This window comes from Pongo pygmaeus, chromosome 13 (assembly GCF_028885625.2).
Source record: "Pongo pygmaeus isolate AG05252 chromosome 13, NHGRI_mPonPyg2-v2.0_pri, whole genome shotgun sequence".
NCBI classification, from domain to species: domain Eukaryota; kingdom Metazoa; phylum Chordata; class Mammalia; order Primates; family Hominidae; genus Pongo; species Pongo pygmaeus.
In genome coordinates this window covers 48,417,232-48,438,924 of record NC_072386.2, presented here as the reverse complement: position 1 = coordinate 48,438,924, position 21,693 = coordinate 48,417,232, and the positions used below count along the sequence as shown (strand labels likewise).

Below are 21,693 nucleotides of genomic sequence, written 5' to 3'. Positions count from 1 at the left end.
GTCACTGTTAGGTTGGGAGCAGTGTATGGCTTTGAGAATAAGCCACAAAGCTAAAGGGACAAAGTAGAAGGAACTCAGTCTGTGTTTACTAAAGAGGTCAATTGATTTTAAAACATGCAGCTGTTCTGTAGTTTAGCAAGAACAATCCTATATAGATTCCTGGGCAGAAAATACTCCATCTACTGAAATTCTTTGTAAATTATTAAACAGTAATCACAGACTCATTTATATTGAGTAGAAGCAAAAAGATTAAAAAAGAAATCCCATATGTAAACAACAAGAATGTAAATTAAACCTGCCTCTAGCAGATTCCTTCAATTCTGCTACTTCTTTTGGAATATTCCCTGTTCCAGTCTGTTTTTCTTGATAAGCAATCAAAGTATTAAATATGCTTCCCATAGTGTCTAAAACAACCGAAATGGAAACAGTTATTTGACTTTTGTTCCAGTAATTTTTTCAATTTTTTTCTTAAAAAATTTACGTTTCTTGCACAATCCAAGACACTAAACGATAAATCTACAAAGGTTTTCAGAGAAATTTGCAAGAAGTACATGAAAATATATGTAGCAAAGCACATAGATAAAAAGAAGCACTTTTAAATAGTCATATCCATGACAGATAGTAATAACATCTTGTATTCACTGAAATTTTGTTTCTATTGCAAGAGGTTTATTCTAGGACAAGCACAAAATGAGAACGTGGGAAATAATAATAATAATAAGACTTTCCTATGTTGTTATAATTCAAGAATAGAGCTCAAGGATACTTCTGTTTTTTCACTGGATAATACACGGTACTATGTTTCAATTAAGTCCATCTTCAGCATAAAATCTGTGGTAGCATGTACATCATGGGCGTCCAATCTTTTGGCTTCCCTGGGCCACGTTGGAAGAAGAATTGTTTTGGGCCACACATAAAATACACTAACACTAACGATAGTTGATGAGCTAAAAAAAAAATCACAAAAAAATTCATAATATTTTAAGAAAGTTTACAAATTTGTTTTGGGCAGAATTCAAAGCCGTCCTGGGCCCATACAGCCCATGGGCCGTGGACTGGACAAGCTTGATGTACATAGTGTTTGTGGTGTCTGTTGAGTCAAAAGAGTGCTATTGATGATTCCATTTAATATTACTCTAAAGTCTGTGAATTTAGATTAAGTACATTTGAACCCAACATGACAAATCAAAAATTTAAAAGTTAGCAAAAATGTTGAGTTTTTAACACTTATATTTAATATTCTATTTACCGGAGCTAATAGTAGACAGGGAGAATGGTAAAGTTTTAAGGAAGAAGAGACACTGCCAAATAGTCGCATGTAGGACCATACATACTACATTCATTCTTACATGTAGTATGTGGTATGTCACTTACATGATTCACTTTTAGACATCTTTGATGATTGTTGTTTCATATCAGGACCTTTAAAGTGGAGCCAGCTTAATCAATTTTAAAGTGAAAAGATTTCCATTCCATCTTATTATATTTCTTTAAACTCAATTTCTGATTTATGTTCAGATGCTTCAACCTGGCTGGTAACTTTAAATCTGTCAATTTAGCATATGTGTTTATATTGAAATCTCACAGAAATTATGAGCAAAACTTGGTCAAATTCTCTTTTTGATCACATTTTCTTTTGTTGTTGTTCTTGTTTTTTTTGTTTGTTTTGAGATGGAGTCTTCCTCTGTCGCCCAGGCTGGAGCGCATGGCATGATCTTGGCTCACTGCAACCTCTGCCTCCTGGGTTCAAGAGATTCTTGCATCTCAGCCTCCCCAGTCACTGGGATTACAGGTGCCCACCACCACGTCCAGCTAATTTTTTTTTTTTTTTTAAGTGGAGACAGGGTTTCACTATGTTGGCCAGGCTGGTCTCGAACTCCTGACCTCAAGTTACTCACTTGCCTTGGCCTCCCAAAGTAAAGAGATTATAGGAGTGAGCCACCGCGCCTAGCCTTTTTCGATCACTTTGGTTAAAGTGATGAGGAGTGAAACTTGAAGATTGGGTAAAAGTTAACACTATGAGGAAAACACTTTTTTTCTTTCTTTATCTTTTTGTTCTTTGAAAACATCTGTCAGAAAATAATGAACAGTGGCTCTGGGAAAATTCAGCTATCCTCTTCCCCAAACCACCTCCAATTGTGCAGTAACGTATCTCAGCAAAACTTGGTAATGACAACAAGAGTCATCCCAGTTTGACATTACAGAAACAGGATAATATGGCTGCCTACTTACTTTTATTGCTTGTAAGTTCATGCAAAACAAAACAAAAAAAAAAACAAAAACAAAAAAACCCCAAAGTCTTGATTTGCAAGAGAAAAAGATTTATTCAGAGATTACAGTCTATATGACCCCATTTCTTCTTTTCCTAACCAAGAGATGAGTTTTCTTCAACTTTATTAATGCTTAAAGAACACAGATTCCATGCCCTTTACTGTGAGATAAGAGTAGACACTAGCTAATGTTCTTAAAAAACATTTTGAATGATGAAGTTGGTTTTTAATTAAAGTAAGTTTAATACAATTACAATTATTGCTATTCTCTGTCTGGATATACAAAAGCCAAGAATAATTAAACAGCTCCTCTCATCCTAACCCCATAGCCTGCTTTACAGAAAAAACCTTCTATCTTCTGTTAGAGAATCTCCCAAGGAGGGAGCTAGAGAGAATATGGAAGAATTACACGGATCACATAATTGTTACAACAAACTAGATGAACATCCAGTTTACCATTATGATTTAGAGGTTTGGTTCTTCACAGCTGTTAGTTTCATCTTCCAATACTACTTCATATTGAAAGCTAAACTTGCATTAATACAAATGGGTTTTCAGTAAGGTTCCATTAGCTGCTAAGATTTAAATACAATTTTTGAACACAATCATTCATGTTCTACATAAGCCAATTCCCTCACTGAGAAATTCCTAGGGCCCTACCTTCTCAGTCACTCCTAGCTGCTAATCCCTGTCATGGGTAAGAGAAGGTGGCTTTTCCTTGATTTCCCCACCAGTTCTCACAAACAACATTTGTAGACTAAACAGGCTTGACTAAAAATTTAGGATGGCGGACTGGGTTTAAGTAGAGAAACATAATGCCCTTTAGCCATGGTGCCATGCTATCACTGGCTATCTTTTGTCTCAAACTCCAGACCCTGCCATGCCATCTGACCCCCTGCTTCTCTTTTCTCCCTCTCTTCCTTGATTGCCTGACACCCAAAATACATGTTCATTCCTTACCTAGAACAGTTTTCCTGTTGTCTTTTCCCACACCACTGGCTTAATGTCTGCCTTCTATTCTCAAATGACTTTCCTTTAAAAAAAGTTAAATTTTAAGAACCTCTGATTGAAGCTGTATAAGAAGAAATATATATACATATTCTCTCCACCTGCTGCAGACTTTTTAAAATAAGGTTATCTTCAATTAAGTCAAGTACAGTAACCTTTGGGATTTATATTCTTCTATACATATAATTGAAATTATGACTTCCCATCAAGCAATTTTAATGTATGGCCACATTAAGAAAAAAACTTGTATTCAATGTGAAAACTAATAGTCATATAGTAAATACAATATGTAATATTATTAAAAGTCTGTTCAGTACATCTTTAATCTTTAATTGTATAAATGTATGATGATGCTATTAATAACACATATTGATTCATTTTTATTAAATTTTGACAAAGAATTAATTTTGTCCTAGGATAATCAATACCCTTAAATGGAACAAACTCATATATAATATTGATTTGTAGAGAGAAAAAAGTCATTAAATTTTTGCTTAGGGGAATAAGTAAAATTATCTATAATATAAATATTGAAAAGCACTAATTCGCTTTTTTTCTAGGAAGAAAGAGACATGGGATATTTCTAGTAATATTGATTTATTAAAAATGTCATACAGGAGCATTTTTGGGGAAAAGAAGAACTTTTCTTTTTTTTTTTTTTTTTAAATGATATCTTTGCACCAATTAACAGAAAGCTTTTCCTGTACTAGGAGCTAAATAAATGTTAATGCACAGAGTAACTCTGGTCATTTGGTTGCATGGAATTAAAAATCCTGGCCAAACTTGCTCAGATAAGAGTCTAAGCAAACATGAAGACCTGGAGTTGGGCTGAAATACAGTCATGTATGAGAGAGTTTCAAGGACTAGCTATTCTATTCACGTCTCCGATTGCCATACGATAATGCTTAATATGTGTTCTGTTCTCTTCTCTCCAAAACCAGCTTTCATTTAGTTTCCCCTCTTTTATAACTTTAGCTTGCAAATGGGTTAGGTTTGCTACTATCTCTCAGGCTTTCCTGACGTATCTTGTCTTTTTCTACCCCCATTTCCAATTTACTATGTTTTTAAAATGTTTTAAATTCCTGAAATAGTAGTATGATTGCCTGGCTCATTCTTTTTCTGGATAATTCGTAGGTGGTAGATCACTGGCAGGACTATGCATAGAGAGACATTGGATTATATGCCCATCTAATCCTATCAATTGAAACTGGAGGAGGAGAGCACAAATTTTGTGCGAATAAAGATTTCCCTTAAAAGGAAGTATTGTCAGGAACAGGCAGTATAACACCTCTCAGGAGAGTAGATCGTTATGGATGACCTCTGACCTATAAAAGGGGTATGTTTTACAAATTGGAAGCCAGAGAATGCCATCTTGCTAAGATCCTCAGAGTGTACCAATAACTATGGCTATCTAATACATGCAGGTAACATTTACAGAATAGAAGTCTCTTCTTGTTTCCTGCCTCCCACCTTTCACACTTACTGTCAATCACTGAATCAAATCATCTCAAATAAATAGGTGCAGTGACATAGCAGAAGAAGAGCATGCACAATTGGGGCTGTTTTGGGGCTTGGGAGATCGTCCATCAGGTTAGACATGCATACTGATTAGTTCATGTTGATATGCCCAACATAACAAGTTCTGGGGAAACTGGAGGGGAAGTTTGGGGAAAATTAACGTGACCTAGAGTTGTTACTCAAACAACATCCTCCCACCTCTTTTTCTCTATCAATGGGAGGAATAAAAGGCTATGCTAATTACATATTTGTTCCCTCTCTACGGAGTCTGCATGGACAGCTAGTCTGTTCACATGTAGAGGTGAGGAGGATCACTAAAGACAATGACAGAAAGCAATACACAGAAAATGATTTCATGCTAAAAACACCAAATAGTAAGAATGTGGATATCTCAAATATATATTTGAATCAGTCACTTATTTGCTTGCTTTCCTCTGAGATGGTGAAAGCCAATTTAGCAGGTAGAGAGAGAGAGCCAGAAAATAATCATTTCCAGAAACAGCAGGTGAATCATGCATATTTTTATATTCACATATATACACTCACAATGCAGATAGCTTGAAAAAATATTTATCCCTCAGATAACCAGATGATCTATATACCTCATAGTGTATGCTATTTTGTCTAGTTGCTATCAATAACTAAAAAAAAAAACCACACAATATATTTAAATTAGGATGCAAAACAGATACCTATTATCACACTGTACCAAATATAGAAAGTAAATGTGATAGTAGAGGAAAGACAATCTGTTTCATTTATGCTGGAGATGAAAACAAAATTAAGAAAATAGAAGTAAGAAAAAAAAAAAACCTTCTCTTTACTGAGCTTGGGAGTCTCTCCCTAGGATTACGTTGTTCAACATTTTCTAGTGATGCTAAGGATAGAAACAACCAGCTCTTGAACTTTGAAGTAATTGGTTCACAGCTGTGCTTATACTGAGATAGAAATATGAAAATACATTTGTACAGAGGAGGTTTTTTTTTTTGGTAGTTGTAATGAGAGAGTTGTCAAATTAAACGCAAACTGCTGTAAGTAAAATAAATTACATGTGGAAATTCAATTCCTGATACTTTCATCAAGTGGGTATATGTGCTGTATTTCCAGAAAGAATGCTAACATTAATCATAAAAAGAACTCTTATGTTGTGTTATTCTCTTATGTTAGTTAGTGTTAAGGAAGCAAAAGTGATCTAAAGTGATTGTTAGATATTTTTGTATCCAAAAAGCACGGATAAGACACTGAATCGGTGGAACACAGAGCACTTCAAGCATTTATTAAATGTTTGAGCTGTTCGGGAGGGACACAAAGAGCACAAAGACCACACTTCTGGCTGCAGAGATACTTCAAATATACCTGGAAAGGCAAGATTATCACATTTGAGAGAGATAATATAGAATACATAGATAATCAGAAGAGAAAGATCAGTGGGGCTGAAATAATAAGAAAAGGCTTTGTAGGTGACATAGAATAAGGGCTTGAAATGTGGCTGCAGAGTAACAGAAAGGCAGAAAGAAGGCACTTTAGGGGGCATATGTCTGTAAAGGCCATGCAGCAAAGAATGCAAACAGGCACATGAGGAAGGGAGAGGATGGAGTAAAGACAAAGAGAGTATGGATTGTTTAGGGGAGAATAAAAGCTACATAGAGAGCATTGGGCTCTCTATATGGGCTTCTTGGAAACCAAGATATAGAAATATATATATATATATATAAAGTATATAAAATATATATATATAATATATTATATAAATATATAAAAATATATAATATATATAATATATATGTATAAAGTCTGCAATGCAATCACAAGTGGCCACAAGATGAAGGGTGGGACTTAATGCAGAATTAATATAAAAGCACTGGTCTGGAAATGTGAAGAAGACCTGAAACTTATTCCAGCTGTATGACTAACATACCATGTAATCTTGAACATGCCACTTGGCTTCTTGATAGTTGATAGATATTTCCAACTCCAATATTAACCACTAATTTATAATACATTCATATGAGGTCAAAATTTAAAATTAGCTAAAGGAAAACACTAATTTGTAGATGTGGTTGGAAAATAATTCCTCTAGGTAAAATTATTAGGAAATTCAGATATATTTGCCAATAGTATATATTACTTAAACACTAGAACACCTAATGCTAAAGAGAAGAAAGTATTGATGGAATAGAATATTTCATAGTCTCTTCGATCCTCAATGTCGTGCATTCCACCAGATTAGAATCTATGTGAGGGGGAGGAACTATGACTAACCTAGTCTATACTTTTAATAATGCCTGGCACAAAGAAAATGCTTAACTTTATCAATGTTGAAAGAAAATGCCTAAGTGTATATGCCCATAATGTATACTTCATATTAAGTTTTATCAGAAATAAAAAACATAGACCTCCTCATCAATTTAAAAAATTTACTTAAGTCTCACTCCAAAATGATAATTCTATCATAGTTGCTTAACAATAAAACAGACATGATCTCAGTTGTTGCTGTACTTCAGGAACCTACAATTAAGATGTCTCATATAAAATTAGCCAAAAAACAAAAAGAGCATTGATGGAACTGATAAGTATTTATGTCTAGGTGAAAGTGATGTTCCAAGGGTATGTGTACAAATGTGAAGCAAGCATCAGGTCAGTATTCTAAAAGTTCTAGTTTAATGTGAAATAGTCTGTTAATCACCTAGTTGATTTATCTAGTGGGGATTTCATAATAGTTTCCCTAACTTTTCCATCTGTCAAGTTCAGAAGTGACAGAATAAAATATTTGATGGTCTGGTGGGCAGATCAGCAAGAAATCAGTTACAAGAAATAAATGGGTCTGCCACTTTCTCTTATGGGGTTTGGATATGTCTCTTTATCTCTCTGTGCCTGTGTTAACTCCATCTATAAAATGGATCTAATCATGTTACCTTTCTCATTGGTAGATATCAGAGATTATTCAAATCACTGAGCACATTGCCTGGTACACAGAAAGCATTTAATACATATTAGTGTCCATTATTATTATTATCATGATGCTGATCATCATTATCCTCATCCCAACCATGTTGCTTTGTTCCGAATTGCAGAGAAAATAAAGATCTTCCAAGGTACCATTAAGACAAAGTAAATAATACTAGGTAAGAAATCAACATTAGATGCTTACCAATATGAGCATATAATTCAAAATAAGTTAATAGTAATTTTTTAAAAACCTTATGAAGGTAGAGTAATTGGAAGTGTGATCTTATGTTTCAGCTTACAAAATGAATAAAATGCACCTGTTTCAAAAGCAAAGACTTCACCTGTCTCTATACTCTTAATATATGCTCATCTTGTAGTTAACTGCAGCTCAGACTAATATTAATATTCTCCAACTGACAAAATTATATCAACTGAAAATAATTTGGTTTCTGCCTGATATTCCGTGTTAGCTTTGCTATTTTCAACTGAAATAAGCATTTTGAAAAAGCCTTAAAAAGTCATTGTCATTCCTGATTGCAGTTCATATTACATTACCTGTAGAATTTCATCCTCAGTTGAATTACTCATCACCAATCTGATCATTCTTCCATAATTAGACTCTTTTGGTGAAGGATAAACTCTGAATATTAATATGAGAACACTAGATTTAGAATAAAGAATGGGATTGAAGGCAATTTTTGAATTTATCATTAAAATTTTTACCTTTATTGTCATAGAAATTATTTCTCAGTACGTGTTTTTAATGGGTAGTGTACAGTAGACACAAACCCATCTTTTCACTTGTATATTAAGACATTACCTTACTAAGTCTGTTTGAATTGTTCTTCCTTGGAACAATCTTTTAAAGCTGGTATTTATTTTAAATTAAATAATCAATATAAAGGACTTATAAATTTAACAGTGTTAAAATATAATAATATACTATTTTGACCAAATGTTACACACATCAATCACATATTCATTGTTTCTTTATTTACTTTTTTATTCCTTTCTCATTCACTTTTAGCCCAAGAAGCATAGAAATGAATTATACCTTGGAGAAAAATTCATTCAATCCTCTCTTTTACAAATGAGGATCCAGAAACTAGAAAAACCTAGATGTCTAAACTTCAAAGCAATTTGGACTTTCAACTTTCGCAACAAAAAACACAACTCAGCATCTAATGAAATGTAACGTGTTCAAATACACACTAACAAGACTAACAAGGGAGTATGATAACATAACATTCATTTCCAATTATAGGAGAGACCATAAACTTGGATAAAATAACTTTCAAAAAACAAAGAGAGAAATCTAAGAAATTGGAATTTCAGGAAAAAATGCACAAACTCAAAAAAAGATATTAAAAAGAATATTACATATATTTCTATCACAGGTTAAAGATATGACACATACATAATCTTTTATTTTCATTATCACAGAGAAATACAAAGATATAAGCTTTGTAACCGCTTCATAAGAGAAACAAAGATAGGCTCTTTGATGTATCTTTCTAAAGCTACTTCCTCATGTATCTTCCTCCAGAGAGAGTTACACATGTTCAGCTCTGATGCTATCTCTGGAAAGAATGTAGAGATGTTGGTCATACAGATAAAAGAATGATACACATTCTCAAGGCAGAATCCTTTGCCCATGTGAGTTGGAACTCAGGGAAGAATGTTGTGCTATCAACCTTTGGGTTCCTAAATAGAAACTGAATCATAAACTTTTCAAGGAGCATATGGCCTGACGTCGCACAGTGATCTTGATGTCCAACCAGGTGATGATGGTGGACAGGCCGGCTACATAGTTCTTTACTCCAGGACCAATTTCCATGCCCTTCCCATATCCTTAAATGATAAAGTTCATTATTTCAACCCATATTAAGCAAATTATTCTCTATATGGGTTGGCAGGTGATATCTGTTCTGGGATGAGGATAATCATGCTTTGTATACAAAGCCACATTTGATCCAGGCAGAAATATGCTAACATTTTTTAAATGACAAATATCTATGAGATATATAACTGCTTTGCCTTATATGTGCCTGTCAATTTTTAAAGTAAGCTCACTTTTAAAATGCCCTTGAAATTTATACTTTAATAATTGTCATAAATTATGATTATTAAATTATTTGACTTTAAGTCTCATCTTTGTGATAGTTTATATGAGTAAGACATTTTTCAGTGATGGCTCCCTGTTGTGAACTTCGACAGCTATTATTATACTGTTCATTTGACAGAATATATATAATAGCTGTATATTTTTTACACATATCTTTATATAAACTAATAGTTCTTTAAGGGAAGACCAATATAGAGATAATTTAAAAATTTTTTAAAGCACAATACATTGTCAAAAATTTTCTACACATAATAGAGTGGAGGCTGACCTAGGGCGTCAATGGGCTGTACTTTCCCAACATTTCTTTCCCAACCTTGGAAACAGGGAAAGAGGAATGCTTTCTGAGAAACTATGAAGTAAACCAGAGATTGAGACAGGAATAAGTGATACCACCATTAATTGATAAAATGCAACATTATCTCCAATCACTATAACTAAAGAAACAATGTATCCAAAATTGTGGTCAGCAGTGAAAGCAGGGAAAAGGGAAAATCTGAGAGGCAGGTGTTGGCAGTGTGTCCTCTCCTGCAGGTAGGGGGTGCTCTGTTGTACTTCTTTTTATTATTATTACTATTATCATTATTATTATTATTATTATTATACTTTAAGTTTTAGGGTACATGCGCACAATGTGCAGGTTAGTTACATATGTATACATGTGCCATGCTGGTGTGCTGCACCCGTTAACTCATCATTTAGCATTAAAAAGAAGGCTTTAATAGATGATTAACAAGAGCCATTCAAATCATCTAACTCTTCTTGTTCTGATTTTATGCATGCCAAGAACACTCCCAGTTACAATTTTCTTCCCATATAGCCAGGGGATGATTTTCCTTAGAGTTAGGTTTCTCACTTTAAATTAATAAATGAAAATGTTGGTTTTAAATTCTAGTCTCTGAAAATTTGCTTAATATGAATCTACCTTTAAGTGATGGACAACCTGACAAATCGCATACGTGAACCTGCAAATTTGAAGGCCAAGACTTGTCCTGTGGTGACTTTGCCAAGAAGATGCCACTCTCTGGGGGAGATTTCTGTACAGCCAATTGGCTTTCCTCAAGGGCGAAAGGCTTGCTGGACAATGACCCTTTTCATTTAAATTGTTCTCTTGATAACTATATTATAAGTTATCTTGCTAACTATATTATAAGTTTCTCTATCATAGGTACAAATTACCTCACACTTTGTGCTTCTACCCCAGCAGGTACTAAATAAACAGAGGTTGTTATGATGTAATAAAATGCAACCATAAAATTACAAAATTGCAGAATTTTACTTTCTTCATACATTCTTTTCCTGTCTAAAAAACACATGCATTAAGAGGAGATAACTTTGATCAAAAAATACAACCTATGTATTTATTCAGAAGACTTTTTTGTTACATGTACAAATTGCTCCATTCAAATAAAAAATTACATCGGAAAAATATCCCCATACAATGACAAAAAGTCGTTATGGAAAAGCTGCTAATTTCGTGTCTATTTATTGTTCATCACAGCCTCTAGAGCAATGCTCAGTGCTAGTGCAAAGAATTATTCTTATGTTCAGTTTCTTGCTGTATCATATTTAGAAGACAAGGTTTAATAGAATGTAGGCTTAATAGTCTATTCCATGTTAGGAATTCCATTCTTAAGAATATGTGGTACCTCTGGCACATGTCTAATTCAGATTGCAGCAAGATGAAAATAGGTATTTGAAAAGTATATTTTAAACAACGAGTTGATTTGCATATTAATGCCTGAATACTGAATGAAACTATTTTAGAATTTTACAAAACAAGAAAGGCTTTAGGTTTTTTTAGTTAAAAAACATTTTAGTTTTTTAAAATCTAATGTTTTTATATTTTATAAGATATTCTTTTTGGCAGAAACTGGTAGAAAGATACAGAAAAGTTATATTACCTAAAAATTCCCAGCAAATTATTGGTATAAAATTAACTTTCCAAGCTCTTCAGCATTTATTTAAAATTTTTAAAATCTAAAGCCTTTTTATTATCAATATTTGTTTTCAAAACTTCATTTTTTCCAATTTCTTTTCTATTATACTTTAAATTTTTGGGATACATGTGCAGAACGTGCAGGTTTGTTACATATGTATACACTTGCCATGGTGGTTTGCTGCACCCATCAACCCGTCATCTACATTAGGTATTTCTCCTAATGCCATCCCTCCCCTAGCCCCTCATCCCCCGACAGGCCCCGGTGTGTGATATTCCCCTCCCTGTGTCCATGTGTTCTCATTATTCAACTCCCCAAACTTTCTATCAAAGAGTGGCCAAAAATGTTACATGAGACAAATCGCAAGATTCCTGCTACTTTAAGGATGACATATTGTGCTGAAGAATATAATGACAAATGGTCATATCCTCTGTTGAGCTATAAATGGAAAATACACTTTAATCTTGTCAGTTGCCAGTGCCATTGGGAGGGCTTCTCCATAGGCATGAACAACACAATGACCTATAGCTGAAAATCAACTGAAAAGAATTTTTCATGTTAATAGAGGAAGCATGTAAAAAGCTAGGTGAGAGGCCAGGTGCAGTGGCTCATGCCTGTAATCCCAGCACTTTGGGAGGCCGAGGCAGGTGGATCACGAGGTCAGGAGATCGAGACCATTCTGGCTAACATAGTGAAACCCCATCTCTACTAAAAATAAAAATAAAAAAAAAAATTAGCCGGGCATGGTGGCGGGTGCCTGTAGTCCCAGCTACTGGGGAGGCTGAGGCAGGAGAATGGCGTGAACCTGGGAGGAGGAGCTTGCAGTGAGCCGAGATAGCGCCACTGCACTCCAGCCTGGGAGCCTAAGCAAGACTACGTCTCAAAAAAAAAAAAAAAAAAAAAAAAAAGCTAGGTGAGATATCAATGGTTGAGTACCCAGGAACATACTAAAAGTTTATACTCTTGATAATTTCCAGTTGAACATTTTCTACAGTTAAAGGACCATTATTTTTCAGTGTTTTCTATCTCCCTAAAGAAAAGAGAAAAAACTAGTGTGTCTATAAACTGCCAACAGAGTCTCTCTTGGCTTCAGAGTGCTCACTGTAAACAATTCCTAATGAGAAAAAGGGAGTATTATGATTTCTTGCATCAGCTATTAGCACATTTGAATGTAATTTTCAGCCATATTTAAATGTTTTCCACACTATATTTGAATTTTACGACTTTATTTTTAGCTTAAGAAAAAAACTAAAGAAACCTAAAAGTATATCAATTTAAACAATTGCATTTTGGTTTTAAAATTAAAACTTAGAGCATATTAGGATTGTCGTGTCAACCCATTTACTTGGTTAGAATAATAAACTTTATTGTAAGCACATGATCAATAAAAACATAAGTTAACAGGCAAACTCTTGGTCAAATTACACTAAGCAAGCAATCTATTTCTCAATATCTTCTATATTATCCAATAATTTCATCTTTTTTTTTTTCATTTTCTTTCTCTCCTCTTCCTCTTCCTCCTCTTTCTTCTTTGAACACATGCTTTTCCATGATTTGAGCTGGAGTTAAGTTGAGGAATATCACTGGGTCTGATCTATTTCTATAACCCGCAATAAGTGCCTGGTATAGTCCTAACTCACAGTCGTTACATAATACATATTTACTGAATAAATTAAACGTATGCATTGACAGTTTAGCAATTTTACTCAGTTATTTACATCAACTTATTTACCAAGAAACACTAAGAATAGCTACTGAATATTTGCTTATGTAAGTAATTGTACAGTTGGTTCTCAAAAAACTTAAGAACATTTTTTATTACCCTAAATGATTGCTTCAGAATGAAAGATGCTCACTACTTTGAGACCATAGCAATGGAACATCATGAAAGCTTTTAGTAGCAAAGTGGAATACAGTGGATATAATAATACCATTGGTTTTAGGTCAATTTATACCAGTATATATAATCATAAATATGAAGACTCTTTTTTACATGCTAATCTATTTTGGAAGCCTTTTATCATTCAGCAGCAAACATACTTTAATTGGGTAGGCTGTATGTAAATTTATTTCAAGATAGGAGTGACTGTGAGAAGTCATTAGCAATACAAAGTCTCAGTAAGAGAGATAGATAAATGGCACTCTAGGAAAGAGTGAAAAATAACAGATTTAATTTGAGGTAAGGCACTCTAGAAACCGCTAAAGACAGTAAAGTGATACTGACTGATGGGGATGACTGGCTGAAATGGAAGAAAATTAACAGCCCATAATCAATATGTGGATAAATGCCTCCCGTTTAAGACAGACAAAAAGATGTTGCATCAGAAAGTCCGTGATACTACGTGCATATAAGATATGGAATGAAATCCAAGACTACAATATGAAGAAACCAATTTCTTTTCTCAGAACACTGAAGATTTACTTTAGAAGAGGGTTATGTTATTTTGTGACTATTTAAATCTCTTTTTAACCTTTTAATTATGCTTATTATACATTATGGATAAAATATTACCAAAAATTAGTTCAAATGTAGGAATGACATTGAATGCTACAAGTAGTAGTTAACCTGAAATCCATTATCCAAAGTTGTTCAGTTGATGGGATCTATCCCCATGTAATATATTAATTACTGCTACAGACTTGGTGGGTGTATGATCACACTGTGAGTGAACATAAAGTACAGAATTCAATATCTGTTAGAACTAAAGAGCTATGAATTAAATAGAGTTGGCCCCAGCTGGAAAGCTGTTAGATACGCCATGGGAAAACAATTATATTTCCTTACTTATAGGAATTAATACCACCAGAATAAACACAAGTCTATGGTAGCTATGCGAAGTAACAAGAAAGGATTCACTTAAAAATAAATATTAATTTCATTGACAAATAAATGATTTTTCTTGAGCTATTACATTCCTGAAGAAGGCATATAATTCATTTTACCCAGCTAATCATTAGAATAAACTACTAGTGAAGAAAACAGTGATAGTAACAGCAGTTTTTGAACCTAAATACATAGACCTCTTCTAACAATAGTTTCATTCTCTTCAATATTGAATGTGGTATGTATACAAAACCTTTTCTTATAAAAGGTAGATGTAAATATGTTTTTAAGGAAATATGTTAAATGTTTTGCTAGTTGTTTTTCAAATCAAGAAAGGAAAAATAAAATTATAGTAAATATATATACGTATATGTATATATATATACATATATATATATACACACATATATCACAAAATATATAATGCGGTTGTAGATTGTGGCCACTTAATGAAAAAATGGTGTTTCTGGTGTTTTTCCTGGCCCCACCAGCCTTTCTTCCTTTCAGCTGCTCTATTTAACCTCCATCTGTGGGCTCAGCCTGACTCAGGGCCCTGAGATGAGTGTTACTTTAGGCAGATGGGCTCTGAAAGAAATCCTTTGTTAGAAACTCTCCATTCAGTTGCTGCTCCAATGTGAACTCATTATCCCCCCAGGGCGCAGGTGTCTGTTAGTACCCCCTCTCCTCCTTTATGAACCCCACTTCCCACTGATTACATTACTATTCAGTGCCCATGCTCAGACACAGACCTTAGTAGCCTGGTTTCCTGGCACTTGTCCTGCTGGTAATAGATGGGCATCTGCCAATACTAGGATTGTGGACTTCCACTTACTGCTTGGCTGACCCACTTGAATTGACATCCTAGTTTTGTATCTTGAGTTTAGATCTTGGATAATAGTGTTTATGCTTTACTTGACCTTAGACTAATCTTCTGATTTGGAACCTGAGGCCTGGAATGATCACTTCTTATACCCCTTTCTGTATTAAAGGACACCTGTTTGCATTTGCATAAGGAAAATAATGATATAAGTAGACTGAAAGAATTCTCAAACACTTCAAGATTTTATTTATTATTATTATTATTATTATTATTATTATTATTATCATTATTATTATTTTCCAAGACAGGGTCTCACTCTTGTCACCCAGGTTGGAGTTCAGTGGCACAATCTCGACTCACAGCAACCTCCACCTCCTGGGTTCAAATGATCCTCCTGCCTCAGCCTCTCCAGTAGCTGGGATTACAGGCATGTGCCACCATGCCCAGCTATTTTTTGTATTTTTAGTAGAGACAGGATTTCGCCATATTGGTCAGGATGATCTCAAACTCCTGACCTCAAGTGATCCACCCGTCTTGGCCTCCCAAAGTGCTGGGATTACAGCTGTAAACTACCACACCCAGCCAAGATTTTAAAAGTTTTTCAATAGCACAAAAATGACAGGAATATTGGACAATATCCTTCTTAATAATGAAAAGATTGACAGATGTTGTGGTCAAGTGGTATTCAAGCAATACTGTCATTTTTTATAGAACTCCCACACGTAGTTTATTATAACATATTTTCACGTAGTATTTCCCTGGGTCCCTGACTATTTTATGCCATTTTACTTGAATTTTAAAAAGAGGTGGAGAAGATGGGGAAAATAAATTTGTATATTATTTTTTGTTTAAGATGATACAGGGTTAAAAGGAAAAGTAGAGAAAAAATACTAACAGGAGTAATGTTAGTAAATAAAATGTATTATAGGGGATGAGATTAATACATATTTGGCTATATGTTTTCTAATATGGTCAAAGAAATGAAGAAACATGATTGGCTACATGTGTATGGAAGGAAAAAGTAGAGCTGTTGCTTAAAGAAAGTACAGCCTTTTTGGGGATACTGAGTCCTGTGAAAACCACTTCCTAGTAATCTTGATGTAAAATTGCTGTCGAACAAAATGTGGTTACCCGAGTATCTTCCAAGGCAGTTTCACAAATTGTATATCTCTGACTTTTCTTTTTTTTATTATTATTATACTTTAAGTTCTGGGATACATGTGCAGAACATTCAGGTTTGATAAATAGGTACACACATGCCATGGTGGTTTGCTGCACCCATCAACCCATCATCTACATTAGGCATTTCTTCTAATGCTATCCCTCCCCTAACCCCCTACCCCTCAACAGGCCCCAGTGTGTGATGTTCTCCTCCCCGTGTGTGATGTTCCCCTCCCTGTTTCCATGTGTTCTCATTGTTCAACTCCCACTTATCAGTGAGAACATGTGGTGTTTTGTTTTCTGTTCCTGTGTTAGTTTGCTGAGAATAATGGTTTCCAGCTTCATTCATGTCCCTGCAAAGGACATGAAGTCATCCTTTTTTATAGCTGCATAGTATTCCATGATGTATATGTGCCATATTTTCTTTATCCAGTCTATCACTGATAGGCATTTGGGTTGGTTCCAAGTCTTTGCTATTGTGTAGTGCTGCCATAAACATACATGTGCTTGTGTCTTTATAGTCGCATGATTTATAGTCCTTTGGGTATATACCCAGTAATGGGATTGCTGGGTCAAACGGTATTTCTGGGTCAAACAGTATTTCTGGGTCTAGATCCTTGAAGAATCCCAACTGTCTTCCCCAATGGTTAACTAATTTACACACCCACCAACAGTGTAAAAGCGTTCCCATTTCTCCACATCCTCTCCAGCATCTGTTGTTTCCTGACTTTCTAATGATCACCATTCTAACTGGCGTGAGTGGTATCTCATTCTGGTTTTGATTTGCTTTTCTCTAATGACCAGTGATGATGAGGTTTTTTTCATATGTTTCTTGGCTGCATAAATGCCTTCTTTTGTATATCTCTGACTTTTCTCCAAATGAGGTTTGAATTACACAACACAATGACTTAAGCAACTGCAAATATCAAAGTTTGAAGGTAGCTATGGAGAAACTATTTTTTCCAGTGTCAATAAAATCAGATAAAACATTATATCAAACAAGCAGTGCTATGAAAAATGTTTCATTCGAAAATCACAAACAGAAGGGCCTTTTTTTTTTTTTTTTTGAGGACTTCAGGTCTATTTCCACAGTGAAATGAAGTGAAACAAATATATTCTCTTTAAAAATAGCAATGAAATGAAAGTGGGGAGGATGTTTCTCTTTTCTTCCCAGTTTCAACTAAATATTATATCCTGGGTGAAATTCTTTAGGGTCCAATATCAGTGAGAAGAAACAGGTTATCTAAATTTTCCTGGGGAATCACTCCAAACTTCTTTTGGAAATTAAACTTCTCACTTATTTTTCTTCCTAACTGAGCTTGCACACATTAATAATATGTACCTTAGGTGCCATATATATATATATATATACGTGTATATATATATATATATATCTTCTAGATAGCCAAGTATACTGAAAATGCACATCTCTCAATTACACAAATACATTAACTCCGAAGATTATTTGTTACATTGGCATCAGACATGACAACTTACACTAAGAAAGTTAACTCATCTTTTGGTTCATGTCCTTCGCAGGGTCATGGATGAAGCTGGAAACCATCATCCTCAGCAAACTAACACAAGAACAGAAACCCAAACACCACATGTTCTCACTCATAAGTGGGAGTTGCACAATGAGAACACATGGACACAGGGAGGGGGCATCACACACTGAGGGCTGTCGGGGGTTTGTGGGGAAAGGGGAGATAGAGCATTAGGACAAATACCTAATGCATACAGGGCTTAAAATCTAGATGACGGGTTGATAGATGCATCAAACCACCATGGCACATGTATGCCTATGTGACAAAACTGCGTGTTCAGCACATGTATCCCAGAACTTAAAGTAAAAGTAAAATTTTAAAAAAAGAAAGCTAATTCATCTTTTTAATGAATAAAGTATATATATGTATTTGTGATACTTGTGTTCAGACTGTATTCATGACTAAAATTCACAAATGCAGATAAAAGATATCTAGAAGGTCTGCACCACAATGTTTTTGTATTCTGAAAATTAACTTACTTTTAACTTTTAAAAAGTTTAAGTTAAAACATTTTAGATGGTAGATACAATCCAAAAGGCAAGTTACCTGAATATATTTAATATTTTTTATTTTGAAAAAGTTTTACATTTTATTTAAAAAACATCTAATGAGAAAAGTTATATTTGAAACATAGTAGTTAAGAAAAAAACATGAGATGTACATGTGGGGCTAATAAATGTGTATCATTATTCTATCAATAAGAAGTCTTTTCAGGAATTAATTAGAAAGCCAGAGGATTTTCTGAAAAAATGTTACTTTGTTACTAATTATTGGAACATGGAAATTGGTGGGGAAAAATTGATAAGGGACAAAATAATACCCTAAAAGTCATATATTTGGAGTTGTGAAGTTAAACAGTAGCCTACAAGCAATCACTGATTTTCCAGACAGGAAAGTGTTTCATCAAGAAAGCCTCTTGAGATTTTTTGACTCCGAAAGTGAGATTTTACAAATGCTAATTTTAGGACAAAGTACCATATTCACACATTCTTTCATATGAATATTTTTCCTTACTGATAATTACTTGCACTTAGAGATATATTATTTCTTAAAAGTTTAAATATTAAACTTATAAATTTCAGTAAAAATATATTATCTAATCCATTAGGGCAGCCCTCATCTTCTGCAAGTCTCTCTTCAGAGGTTACAGCAATAGGTTTTCGTTAAAGTAGGTTTTTGTTGATCAGTATGAGACATGGGCAGAGAAGGCATGAAGGTAGAGGCTCAATCAAGTACAGGTTATGGCTGGGAAGTTACACACTAGGAATGGACCCTGGGCTATGATTTTGACTTCCAAATTCACTGACTCTAAATAAATTTTTTTTTACTTGAATATTTTTCATGATGTAGTATTTTTTAAGTGCTTTTTTTAGAATCTATGGCTCTATTACAGAATTTGCATTAATGCTTATAACTCCCCCAAGGTCATCCCATATGGCTAGATTAGCATTGAGGCTAAAATAATCATGAATTCTGAAGGCATGTTATCTAGATGCAAATCCTGATCATAATGACTTCCAGTAGGATGCTCTTGGATTACTCAAACTTTCAGTTCCTCCATTTTCTCCTCTATAAAATGGGAACAATAATGATATCAACTTCAGAAGGTTATTACAATGATTAGATTAACAAACATAAAGTGCCTGGTACATAAAAACATTATGAAAATATTTCTATTATTTCTCTAAATAGTGGCTCTTTGATATTTCAATGTACTTCTTTATTCATGAATCTTTTAATTATTTTGTTAACAGTGGAACTCTTAGAAGATTTCAGGTGAAAGTATAACATGCAAAAAAAGATCTGCTCTTAAAAAGTCTAGAATAGGGGTCGTGTTCTGGAAGCACCCTCACGTAGTGCTGTGGAAGTCTCTCACATCCCAGAGCATAAATAGAAGACAAATTCCCTAACAAAATATTAAGTGCAGAATATATCTTCCTAGCCATATTCTCCTGAGATGCCTAAAGGAGTCTAGTCATCTACTAACAAGGTGTTTACAAAGACATTTATCATAGAAAAAAGATTTTTCCAGATATTTAAGAAAACTGTATAGCAAACACAAGTTTACAATCAATTAGAAATATGGGAGTCAATATTCATGTGATTCACACACAATATAGTTTGATCTTGAGAATAATTTAAGAAAAAGTAACCAAAAATTAACTGAGAGAGATGTGTTAAAGATGTACAGTTATTACCATAATAATTACAAAACTACTAATGCCATTAAACAAGTCTATAATATGATTGTAAGTACTTGTTAGTGATGCTTATTTCCAAAAATTTGAAAAGATGGAAGATTTATTTTAAGCCACTTACAAATGTCCAGTCTAAGTATGTAACTCTAGTTGTTCTTAAGCATGCAGATGTATATAAAACACTCTGTAACTCTATGTTTTTGAATTGTGTCTTTGTATGTTTTTATTTATACTATTCTATTAAATACATAAATTCCTTAATCTTTTTTTTTTTTTCTTTTTTAGACGGAGTTTTGCTTTTGTTGCCCAGGCTGGAGTGCAATGGCTCGACATCAGCTCACTGCAACCTCCACCTCCTGGGTTCAAGATATTCTCCTGCCTCAGCCTCCCGAGTAGCTGGGATTACAGGTGCCTGCCACCACGCCCAGCTAATTCTTGTATTTTCAGTTGAGATAGGTTTCACCATGTTGGCCAGGCTGGTCTCAAACTCCTGACCTCAGGTGATCTGCCCACTTCGGCCTTCCAAAGTGCTGGGATTACAGGTGTGAGCCACTGTGCCTGGCCAATTCCTTAATTTTAACACAGCCCCTGGGGCAGGTGTGTTGGCTCACGCTTGTAACCTTAACACTTGGGAAGCCAATGCAGGAGCATCACTTGAGCCTGGGAGGTCGAGGCTGCAGTAAGCTGTGGTCTTACTACAAAGCACTGCAGCCTGGGTAACAGAGTGAGACTCTGTTTGAAACAAACATAAACCTCTTTGAAATGTTCAAAAAGATGATTAGATTTTATTTTATTTTACAAATGAACTCTGTTGCATATATTATTGATGCAGCTATTTATCTAGAAATCTTATACTTTCTATACTTCAGAAGACTCTCTATGTGTGTGTGCATATATATATATATATATATATATATATATATATATATGCATGCATACATATAAGGGTTTATTCTACAGATTATGTTCTCATAACACAATGGTCAAAGTGAAGAATAACAATTTCTGTTCCCTTCAATGTTACATTGTTATGTTTTTATTTTCCTTTTTATCCCTCAGGGTAAAACCATTTGCTGAGTGGCCCTTACTATAAATAGGTGATGCAGAGTGGGTGTTTCTGTTTCACTTATAAATTTTCATTATTCTTTAGCTATTACACAGAGTGGCAAGGGAAAAACAAGGCAATATCCATGCAGTTACACTATATTGCTAGAAGAATATGGCTATAAGTTAAATATATAGCAGCAGATATTGGGGAAAAGGGTGAGATTTTGATTCATGGTACATCTACATTCCACTAATAACTATTCAGGTTGCAATGGTATTCTTATGAATT

At 34.2% G+C, this 21,693-nt stretch overlaps 1 protein-coding gene across 1 annotated transcript in view; it reads right to left on the bottom strand.

The window, feature by feature from the left end:
* Positions 1 to 21,693, bottom strand: part of PTPRD (protein tyrosine phosphatase receptor type D) — a 1,191,315-nt gene that overhangs the window by 1,021,728 nt on the left and 147,894 nt on the right. Inside the window, exon 3 of the mRNA XM_063649531.1 lies at positions 8,301 to 8,385. The gene's annotated coding sequence lies outside the window, so the exon portion shown is untranslated. The remainder of the gene's footprint in view (positions 1 to 8,300; positions 8,386 to 21,693) is intronic.